Source organism: Furipterus horrens, unplaced genomic scaffold (assembly GCF_987537825.1).
Source record: "Furipterus horrens unplaced genomic scaffold, mFurHor1.1.pri manual_scaffold_6, whole genome shotgun sequence".
NCBI lineage: Eukaryota > Metazoa > Chordata > Mammalia > Chiroptera > Furipteridae > Furipterus > Furipterus horrens.
The window spans coordinates 51,857,513-51,869,321 of NW_028327176.1; the positions used below are offsets into that span (position 1 = coordinate 51,857,513).

General features: G+C 40.9%; 1 non-coding gene and 1 pseudogene across 1 annotated transcript; one reads left to right on the forward strand and one right to left on the reverse strand.

Moving 5' to 3' along the window:
- The first annotated feature begins 7,073 nt into the window (after nucleotides 1–7,073).
- On the forward strand, nucleotides 7,074–7,579 carry LOC150006185 (large ribosomal subunit protein eL21 pseudogene; annotated as a pseudogene).
- Nucleotides 7,580–11,169: 3,590 nt separating this feature from the next.
- LOC150006186 (U6 spliceosomal RNA) lies at nucleotides 11,170–11,276 on the reverse strand. The gene has a single exon (XR_016512038.1). It is a non-coding gene; the product is annotated as a U6 spliceosomal RNA (small nuclear RNA).
- Nucleotides 11,277–11,809: the final 533 nt, after the last annotated feature.

The following is an 11,809-nucleotide window of genomic DNA, read 5'->3' on the forward strand; positions in this document are numbered from 1 at the left end:
ATGAAAGACTTCAGGCAGTAGAGGGACAAAGACAGGACATTTTGAAAGATCATTCTGATCACAGTGAAAAGCATAGATTAGGGTGTGGAAAGCCTGGAAGCAGGAAGACCAGTAAGGAAACCACTGTGGTAATTTCTAGTTTCTGCTATTAAGACATCTTAGATGATGCAGTATCCCTTTATAAAATGGAGCTTGGACTTGCAAAATGTCAATGGAAGACTTGGGTTCTCCTCCCTGCTTCCTGCACTTGTGAGCTTCTCAACCTGAGGTGGCTCAGCAACATCAGACCAGAAACTGTTCTTTCATATGTAGGAGTTTCTTAGCACAGAGAGGAGCTGATTTGGGGTTCAATGAAAGGCTAAGATTTCTCTTGGGCAACTTTTCATGTTTTGAGGTCTGCCAAATATGAGAAACATTGTACATAACAGATTCTAAACAAATCTTTTTTGGAAGATAGCGAAGAGACAAAGGAAGAGAGGAAGGGAGAGAGGGAAGGAAAAGGAAAAGGAAGTCAGTCCAGGTAACTAGGTGGATGGATGGATGGATAGATGGATGGAAGACTAATGAATTGATAGATGATGGAAGGACAATCAAAGGGTGGGTGGATCAGCAGATAGATGAATGAATAGATGGATGGCTGAGTAAGGGGATGAATGGGTGGATGGATGGATGCACCTACCCATTGATGATGAACTGATCAGTGGGTGGATACATGAAAGATAAATGAATGGAAGAATTGGTGGCTGATCATTCCTCAAGTTGTACATGTATAGTCTGTGGACAAGGATCTGTCTTCCAGAAGCTACTACTTCTTCCCACTGCCTCCAGAGTTCTCATTCATTTCCATAGCAAAGGCATGAGGGAAGTGTGATTGACACCTTACACAAAATGCAAGAAAAACTCTGGCCATAGCACTAGAAAGCAAGCCCAGCCTTGCTGAGGCTGAGCCAGTGGAGTTGGATGACTGGGTAGAAAGTGAGCAGGCCATGGAAAGAGCTGCCTACACTTTCAGGGCATATTAGAGAGGATCCTACCTCCCTGCTCAGCCCAGCTCTGTCTGGCCAGCCCATTGTTTTCACAGGCCCCTTGCTGTTCTCTCTCAGGCTGACTGGGCCTCAGGCTGGAGCTGCCTCTCGGACTGGATGAGGGAACTCCACATCACACTTCACAAGTGCTGGGAAGGAAACTGGGTCACAAGGATGGTGTCCCATTCACCCAATCACATCTCCTCCCTACCTGCATTTGGTCTATAGCTTCCAGGACTGTTGTCTGTCCTAGCCTTTGACATCAGGTAATCACACAAACTGAATACCTCACACTAACTCACTGCCTGTCTCTGAATACTCATAACTGTACCCATTTTCTTCAGGCTGCTCATCTGCTGAGCTTTGGTTCCCTCAGTTAGGGTGCTTTGCTCCTGGACTCTCATGCTTGGTACTCAGTATAACTCCAGAGTCACCTCAGCCCTTCTGCTCCTGGCTCCTGGCCCTACCTTCACAACCTTTCATAATAGTTCAGGGTCTGGGGGTGGAAAAGAATCCAAGTTACTCAAGCTCCTGGTAGGAGGTACTCTGGAGTGCAGGTCTCCTCAGGAAGCATTTGAGGGAGAGAAGCAGGCATACAACACAACATGGGGGCACTTCATCCCCTTCCCTCTTTATCAAAAAGTTGACTTCTCCCAAACATCTGCTGGTTGGTAGCACAAGCCATTAATGAACCATTCATATGTCCTCTCAGTGGTCCCAGGAAAGGATCCAGGAGCTTCAACACATTGGCTCCCACTGTGGAAGAAGAGCCTAGGGTTGGGGAGCATTTATCCAAATAAGAGACATGGGAGCCTCAGATAGCTCTTCTCCTGGTCACTGGGCAAAATGTTGATCCAGCATGAGGAAGTTAAACATGAAGCAGCCAGAATCCTGGGCTGTGGGCTCTGTGGTATTTCAGAGTCGGTGGGTTTAAAAGTCCCACAAAGAGTTTCATTTCCCACTTGCAGGGAAAGAGTGAGTCACGTGCTAGCTTCCTATGATCATGCTCATCTGCAGGTATTTACTGCACCTGAGTCTCTCTCCCACACATCCCTCTGAGTGCTCTACCTGGCCCCTGGCTGGACAGCCTGGAAGGCGAAAGGACAGAGCAAGAGACAAGTGCCTCACCCATACTTTTCAGCCAGCAATGTGAGCAGTTCTCCTGGCATTCAGGAGATGCTAGGTCTTCCAAATAGAGAAGGAACTTTGGGCCAGACCAGGAGTTACCAAAAATCACTGCTGTATTGAGAGAAAAGGAAGCCCGTGCTTATTTTTGTTTCTCCACTGGCCTTGCTCCTGAGGTTCTACTCTCTGGATAAGGTTAGAGAAAAGAAACAGTTAAGCCACTTTTCCCCCTTCTCTAGTTGGGACCCACCTTATGCTTCAATATGGACCATGAGAATATTCAATGGGAGTGGGAAAGAGATGAAGCAACTACAGTGAACAACAAACCAGGGAGAGGAGAAGAGGCGGGGAACAGAGAGGAGAGGGAAGAATGACTATGAAATGAGAAAGAAGCCATTACTAGTGGTCAGGCAGATCCACAGCTCTCAGAGAAGACTCTTGCATATAATGTGATGAGGGATTTGACCGGCAGACCCCATATAATTTAAATATTCTATACCACACTCTGGCTGTCTGCCCTGGGAACAGCAGATAGGACAAAGACACCAAGAAGAAAGGAGCGGTCGGAAGGATGATTCATCCATCCGTTCCTCTAAAATGCCAGCTCTGCCCCAGGTGCAGGGAGAAAGACAGACTACACTCTGCCTTCAGAAAGAGTGTTCTTCTTGTTGGGAAAAAAAATCTTGGGGGGAGGGCAGACTCTCCCAAGGTTTAAAAGGACCAAGGACATTATAGGAGGCCACCATGGTGAGGAAGTGTGGTAAACAGCATGATGGCCACCAAGATGTCCACATCCTAATCTCCAGAACCTGAAAGTATATTGAGTTACATAACAAAGTGAAATGAAGGTTGTTAATCAGATGACTTTAAGGTAGGGAAATTATCCTGGATTTACTGTGTGGGCCCAATGTAGGTCCTTGATGTGGAAACAGAAGGCAGAAGACTCAATGTCAGTGATGGGATGTGAAAAAAACTCAACCTGCTGATGCTGGCTATAAGCCAAGAAATGTGGGGGTTGAAAAGGAGGAGTGGCTTCTCAAAGGAAGGGGATGCTTGCTATCAGATATGAGGGAGGGATTCCTGGCTGGTGTAGCTCAGTGGGTTGGGCATCATCATCCTGAGAACCACAAGGTCGCCAGCTCAATTTCTGGTCAGGGTACATGCCTGGGTTGCAGGCCAGGTCACCAGTTGGGGGCAAGCAAGAGGCAACCAATTGATGTATCTTTCTCACATTGATGTTTCTCTCCCTTTCTTTCTCCATCTCTTCCCTTCTCTCTAAAATTAAATAAATCCTTAAAAAAATACCTAAGAAAATGAATTGGCATTTAGAATATGCTCCTCCTAAATCTTGTGAATACCAGATTTCAAATCCTCCAAACAAGGAAGACTTTTCTGTTACTCGGAGCAAGGTACGGTTTTGGGGGTGTAGGGTAGGGGTGAGAAGGAAAGAAAGAAGGGGATTGAGACAAAAAGTCAAGCCCCACCCCCCATCTCATACTTCCAAGATTAAACTTAACCTGAGGAAGGGAAGAAAAGGTATTGCGTTAAACCTGTATATTGTTTTGGGTAATATGGCCATTTAACTATGTTGATTCCTCCAATCCATGAACATTGACTATCTTTGCATTTCTTTGTGTGTTTAACAACATCTTGTCAATGTATTGCCTTCAGTGATATCTTGAAGTTTTCAGTGTATAGGTCTTTCACATCTTTAACTTAATTTCTAGGTATTTTATACTTTTTATTGCAACAATGGCTGTTTGGGACCTCCTGTTCTCCTTTCAAATGGGAGCATTTATTGGGTGATCCTGTCCCTGCTTTACATGTTAGAGATGAGTGTGTAGTGTGGGTGGGGGAAGGAGAGCACAGACAGCTTCTCTTTTGTTCCATAGTGTCCAGAATAAAAGGAGCTACATCCAAATCTGACACAGAATACAAGATGAATACAAGATTCTGGAATTGCGGCTTGATGCCCTGATCAGGTGTCTAAGGAAGGAGTGAGGAAGTTTGCAAGTGAGAGAGTCTTGAATAATTCCATCCAAAATGGGCAATTGTGTTAGATGAAGGAATAAATAAGCAAAATGTGATACATATAAACAATGGTGTATCATTCGACTTTAAAAATGAAGAACATTTTGACACATGCTACAGCATGGATAAATTTTGAGGGCATTATTTTAATTGATATAAGTCAGCACAAAAGGACAGTTACTGTATGATTCCACATATATGAGGTATGCAGAGTGGTCAAGATCATAGAGATAGAAAGCACAATGGTGGTTAGCAGGGGCTGGGAGGAGGGGAGAATGGGAAGTTATTGTTTAGTGTGTATAGAGTTTCAGTTTGATAAGACAAAAAGACTTCTGGATATGGATGATAGTAGTGGTTGCACAACAAAGTGAATGTACTCAATGCCAGTGAACTTTATACTTAACATAGCTAGCATGGTACATTTTATGTGTATTTTACCACAGTTTTTTTAAAAAAGTGTTTATTGAGAAGGAAAATAAGATATCCATGTCTAAATCCCTGGAACCTAGGATGCTATCTTATATGGAAAATAAATAAATAACTTTGCAGATCTGATTAGGTTAAAGATCTTGAGATGGGGAGATTATCCTGGATTATCCAATGGGCCTGAAAAAAGCAATCAACATGCATCCTTATAAAAGCTAGGAAAAGGGAGGTTTGAACACAGACATAGAGGAGAAGGCAATGACACAAGGGAGGCAGATATTGGAATGATGGGGTCAGAAGCCAAAGAATGCTGGTAGACCCCAGAAGCTAGAAGGGGCATGTTGCAGTACTTAGTGATCGAGGGCACAGAAGCAATTCCAGCAGACAGAATTGGGATGGTCAGAGGGCTGCCACACGTTCTGACAGGTCAGCAATGTGTGGCGCAAGGACCTCTCCTTTTATTGAGTTTTACAAGTATAGAAATCAATAAGGAGGGTAAGGAATGAGCTCACAGGCACATTCCAATATTGATTACAATATACAATTACTTACTTGGGATTACAACAAAAGGAGGTTAATATATAAACTATAAAGAATGTTTCCTGACAAACAAAACTATATATGATCTATAGATTCAAAAACAGGAATTCAATCATCTATTCTTTTAAGACTATGGGAACGGATACACTGTTCCTTAAACATTAACAGAAAGCACGCAAGGATAAGCACTACCTGTGCTCAGCTTTGTTTCGTTTTCTTGTCAACATCAGGGAAGATGGAGTACTCAGCAAGATTCCTTTTAAGTCACAGGATGTCTTGAAACCCTGAGGCTTGATCAGTCAAAGACTGTCGGCGCCAGCGAGTCCAGCTCACCAGCTTGGGTCATAGAACACCTGGACCGAGAAGCATGAGAACATGCCTCAGTTTAGGAACCTTGATTTCCAGCATCAGGGGCAAGGAACAGATATTCCCCTTGAGTTTCCAGAAAGAGCAAGACTGAGCCATCTTTAATTTTGGTTCATTGAAACAGATTATGGCCTCCACAGCTGTGAGAAAATACATTTCTATTCTTTTAAACCTCCAAGTTTGTGGTAATTGTTATAGTAGTCATAGGACACTAATAAGGTGACATTTACTATAGTGGGGAAAACTGAAGTAGGAAGAGGTTTCAGCATGGGATGAAAATAACATTTTGATTTAGACATTATTTCTGAGGTGTTTATTTTTGAGGTGCATAGAAGATGTTTTATAATTTGCATCAAATAAACATGGCAAGCAATGGAGCTAGATGTAATTCACTAGGGAGATAGTACAGCAGGGAGGAAAGCAGGGTTCTGGCTTGTGCCCACAGTATGGAAACTATTGGAAACCATATAGAGGCTGAGAATCCTACAAAAGAGACCAGTAAAGGGGCATCCAAAGAGGTAGGGCTTCAGGTCTTATAGGACAAAAAATGTTAAAAAGGAAGTCTAATGAACTGAGGAAAGGTCAACAGTTCTTAGTGCTATTTATTGATCAAATAACATGTGAACATGTGACAACTGGATTGACAATATGGAGGGCATTTGATAACCTTGAACAAGACTGTTACTGAAGAGAAGAGACCAAAGCCAGATTAAATTGATTGAAGCACCTGGAAAGGAAGGCATTAGAGAGGGCATGGAGACTTACCATTTGTAAAACTGGCTTGTGTATTTAGTCACATTTTTTAGGTTCCTAAACATCAGAGTATAATGTAGAATTCTGTAGAATTTGAGAAAACTTCATTTGAGACATCTATATTCCTTTCCAGGTTAGGAGGGAAGAAAAACATATTCCCTGGTGTAATAAACAAACGCCTGCTATTGAATGAATGTTTGAAATTGCCTAGAGTTTGCACGGTGTCTCAAAAACTGAATATTAGAGTTTTAAACTGAATTTGGACATCTGGGATCATTTAATTGCACTTAAATGCATTTTAAAACCAGAAGCACAGAAGGTAAAAAGAGATAAAATTTAATATAAGAAATAACAAGCTAATAAATGTGTTACATGACAAAGGATTTACTTTATTGTCCCCTTTCATCAAATCTTCTTAGAAAGCAAACCCTAATAAGGAAAAGAATTCAATCTGAGTGTAGACTATTTTCAATACTACAGAGTAGAAGCAATCATGTAATGTTAGATTTTTAAAATTATGTACAAAGTGATTCTCTTTTGGGGCATTATTTTATTTGAAAAATAACAGGGACATCATTTTTGTTAAAAAGATACAAAGGCTTTCATTAAAGTAATTATAAATAAAATATTTAAATTTGGGGAGAATATTTAGTTTTATGGTCCAACCTAATCACATTAGATCTCTCTCTCTCTCTGGGATGCTATAGCTATAAAAGACCTAATTATTTTGAAATTTAAATACATAAAGCAATATGCATTTTGATGACTTAGTATTTTCTTTCATTTATTTAAAAATCATCAGGCCATCTTTCAGTAATTCGCCAAAATGACTAACACAAAGGGAAAGAGGAGAGGTACCCGCTATATGTTCTCTAGGCCTTTTAGAAAACATGGAGTTGTTCCTTTGGCTACATACATGCGAATCTACAAGAAAGGTGATATTGTAGACATTAAGGGAATAGGCACTGTTCAGAAAGGAATGCCCCACAAATGTTACCATGGCAAAACTGGAAGAGTCTACAATGTCACCCAGCATGCAGTGGGCATAGTTGTAAACAAGCAAGTTAAGGGCAAGATTCTCGCCAAGAGAATTAATGTACGTATTGAGCATATTAAACACTCAAAGAGTCGAGATAGCTTCCTGAAACGTGTGAAGGAAAATGATCAGAAAAAGAAGGAAGCCAAAGAGAAAGGTACCTGGGTTCAACTGAAGCGTCAGCCTGCTCCACCCAGAGAAGCACACTTTGTGAGAACTAATGGAAAGGAGCCTGAGCTGCTGGAACCTATTCCCTATGAATTCATGGCATGATAAGTGTGAAAAAATAATAAAAGACTTCTGTACTGATAAAAACATTTAAATAAATAAATAAATTAAAATCATTAATTGGCCTAATTAAAGTAGCTGATACAATTTTTCAACAAAAATAAAATAAAAATTTAAATACTCATTTTAGAGGCGAGGCAATAGAGAGCATTATTTCTCACTAAAAGATTAAGTCCTTTTATTTTTTTTTCAGATTTAATGTGTTTTATTGATTAAAATATTACATTTGTGCCAATTTCCCTTCCCTCTGCTCCCCTCCACCCGGTGGCCTCCCTCCCTCCAGTTGTCCCCCCCTTTTAGATTATGTCCATTAGTTGTGCATACAGTTCCTCCCAACCTCTCTCCGTCTATTCCATTCCCTCCTACCATGATCCCCAATTCCTATATCATCTCCCTCCCTCTCCCCACTCCCCCTCCCTGTTGACCTCCCCCCAATATGCTTCCCGTACCCACAGTTCCTTTTCCACTCTCGTTGCCTGTTTAGTTTGCCTTTGTTTCAATTCCCTAGCTTCTGTTTTTTAAACCAGTCCCTTTAACATCTCATATAACAGTGGTTTGGATCTAATGAACTCTTTCAGTTTTATTTTGTCCTGGAAACACTTTCTCTGTCCTTCTATTCTGAATGACAATTTCGCTGGATAGAGTATTCGTGGTTGTAGGTTTTGGATTTTCATTACTTTGAATATTTCTTGCCAGTCCCTTCTTGCCTGCAGGGTCTCCCTTGAGAAGTCAGCTGATAGTCTAATTGGGACCCCTTTGTACATAATTCTTTTCTTCTCTCTTGCTGCTTTTAAGATTCTCTCTTTATCTTTAATTTTTGACATTTTGATTATAATGTGTCTTGGAGTGGTTCTCCCTGGGTCCAGTCTCTTGGGAACTCTCCGTGCTTCCTGGACCTGCAAGTCTATTCCCTTCCCCAAGTCTGGGAAGTTCTCCTTTATTATATTTTCACTCAATTTTTCAAGTTCTAGTTCATCTTCCTCACTCTCTGGCAAACCAATGATTCTTATGTTGGGCCTTTTATAGCTGTCCCAGAGGTTTCTGATCCTCTCATTGTTGCTTCCCATTTCCTCTCTCTGCATTGGTTGACTGCTTGTTCCTTCTCCATATTCCAGTTTGTTGAAATGAACTCTGGATTTTTTTTCCTCACCATCTGTCTCGTATGTGGTTTTGTTCCTTTCGTTATGAATGTTTTTCGCTTCTTTCTTATCTTTTTCCTGCTCTTTTGTGAATTCTGTAAGCCACCTGATAACAATGGCCCAGAACTGAGCATCTGACAGGTTTCTTATCTGTTCATCTGTCAGGTTCTCTATCTGTTGCCTGGTGAGCTGTGCCACCGGGATTTCTATAGTTGTCTGCCTCATTTTGACAGATGCGTTTTGTTTTCTTGGGCCGGCTGTCGGGGGCAGTGCCTGTGTACGCGTCACAATTCAGCGACCGGCGCCTGTCCACGACCTATTTCGCAGCCCTGTGGCGCTTTCTTTGGGGGCGGGGGTCCAAGATGGATTCACACAGTTATTCAGCTAGGAGACCGGGATCCGTCCTCCCGCCCCCCTGGGCCTCACTGTTCAAGGCGATGCGGTGGCTGTTTTCCCCAGCGCTGGGGTTGCGCACTGCCAGGGGCTTGACTGCAGCCGGGATTTTTCGCCGCCCCGCCGCTGTCCCAGGTGCGACCGCAAACAGCGCTGCCCTCTTTAACTCTTACCTGCCCAAATGGCACCGCTGGTTTATAACTTCATATGTTGGACTTCCGTGTAATTTTATTTTCTGGAATTTCTAGTTATCCTTTGTTTTGAAGTAGTTGTATTCCCCTCTAGTTGTAGAGGGAGACCTAGCGTGTCCGTCTAAGCCTCCATCTTGGCCGGAAGTCAAGATTAAGTCCTTTTAGAATATAGAAAATATTTTTAAGAATCCCACAAGATTTCCTAATTCTAAGGTAATTATTATAAATACACACACACATACATGCATTTACATATGCAATCAATATAAATATGTATATATGTATGTTTATGTGCATATATAATAAATATATTTATAAAATATATTTTATAAAAATGCATGCATATAAAATGAAACATACCCAATCCTCCAATAAGTATTTTTAACATGGACATGTGGAAACAATTTATAACCCCTCCCCCCCAAAAATAGATAACCAAATTGCTTTTGCTCCTGAGAAGTTCCTGAGAGAAAAGGAAAAAACTTTCTATTTCATATATGAAATGCTTCCTGGGAAATTCACACATGTAGCTAAAAACAGATTGACATCCTTGTCACCATAAAATGCTCGGGGCGGGGGGCTGGGCTTGCACTTGGATTGACTCTGTGTCTATAACACAGTTATATAAATAGCTATGTGCCAGATTTTCCTCCATGACATAGATTCTTCTTGCTTCAGGAAGTATAAGTATTGCCAGCACTTCCATATAACCTATAAGAGTCAATAAAACATGAAATAAATCTAGAGTTCTTATAAGATCTCTTTTATTCAATAGTTGACTTGTCCTGTCTTTTGGGTTTGGTTTTTGTTGTCATATTTTAATATCTATGGAAAGAAAAATTTAGATACAAAAGCTGCCATAATTTCAAGTGGAGAAGTTTCTTGGAAAGATGTTAAGTCCACTGCACTATCAAGGGCAAAGGGATAATTGGTGTTCTATGTCAAAAGCTCACTGATATCTTATGAATTGTGAAGAGAGAAAAAGCACATGGGACAGTCTGGTTAAAAACACAATGAATCAGACTTCCAGTCAAGATGGAGGTGTAGGTAATCATACTTAGCCTCCTCACGCAATCACAGAAAGAATTACAGCTGGACCTAAAAACAAATAACACCCAGAACTGTCAGAAAATCAAGCTGTATGGAAGTTCAACAACCAAGGACTTAAAGAAGCCACATTCATCCAGATGGGTGCCTTTTCTACAATAGGCCATGCTACTAAGACAGGGAGTCAAAACAGCTCTACCTAACACATAGAAACAAATGCAAGGAGGCTGCCAAACTGAGGAGACAAAAAAATATGGCCCAAATGAAAGAACAGAACAAAACCCCAGAAAAAGAACTAAATGAAATGGAGATAGCCAACCTATCAGATTCAGAGTTCAAAACACTGGTGATTAGAGTGTTCAAAGAACTCACTGAGTATGGCAACAATGTAAAAAAGACCCAGGAAGAAATTCAGATTACACTAAGTGAAATAAGGAAAAGTCTACAGGGAACCAACAGTGGAAGGGATGAAGGCAAGGTTTAAATCAATGATTTGGAACAAAAGGAAGATAAGTATTCAACCAGAACAGCAAGAAGGAAAACCTACAAACATCTGAATCTTAGGGATGCCAAAAGGAGAAGAGGACGAACAAGAAATTGAAAACTTATTTGAGTTTTAACATATTCCCAGGACACTGAATTTATCAATTTGCTGCTACCAAGCAAATTGATAAATTTGCTTCTTAATCCCTGCACCATTTCCCCATTTCTCCCCCTTCCCCCTCCCAGCTGATAACCCTGCAAATGATCCCCATACCTATGATTCTGTTCCTATTCTGGTTTGCTTAGTTGGATTTTTTTTTTTTTTTTTTAATATGGAACGCTTCAGGAATTTGCCTGTCATCCTTGTGCAGGGGCCATTCCAATCTTCTCTGTATTGTTCCAATTTTAGTATATGTGCTGCAGAAGTGAGCACTGGATTTTTGTTTTTGTTTTTTAGATTCAGTTGTTGATAGTTGTGAGTTTGTTGTCATTTTAATGTTCATAATTTTGATCTTTTTCTTAAGTAAGTCCCTTTGACATTTCATATAAAAATGGCTTGGTGATGAGGAACTCTTTTAGCTTTACCTTGTCTGGGAAGCACTTTATCTGCCCTTCCATTCTAAATGATAACTTTGCTGGATAGAGTAATCTTGGTTGTAAGTCCTTGCTTTTCATCACCTTGAATACTTCTTGCCAGTCCCTTCTTGCATGTAAAGTTTCTTTTGAGAAGTCAGCTGATAGTCTTATATGCACCCCTTTGTAGGTAACTCTCTGCTTTTCTCTTGCTGCTTTTAAGATTCTCTCTTTATCTTTAACCTTTGGCATTTTGATTATAATGTGTCTTGGTGTTGTCCTTTTTGGGTCTAGATTGTTTGGAACCCTCTGTGCTTCCTGGACTTGTATGTCTATTACCTTTGCCAAATTTGGGGAGTTTTTCTTATTTTCTCACATAAGCTTTCAATTTCT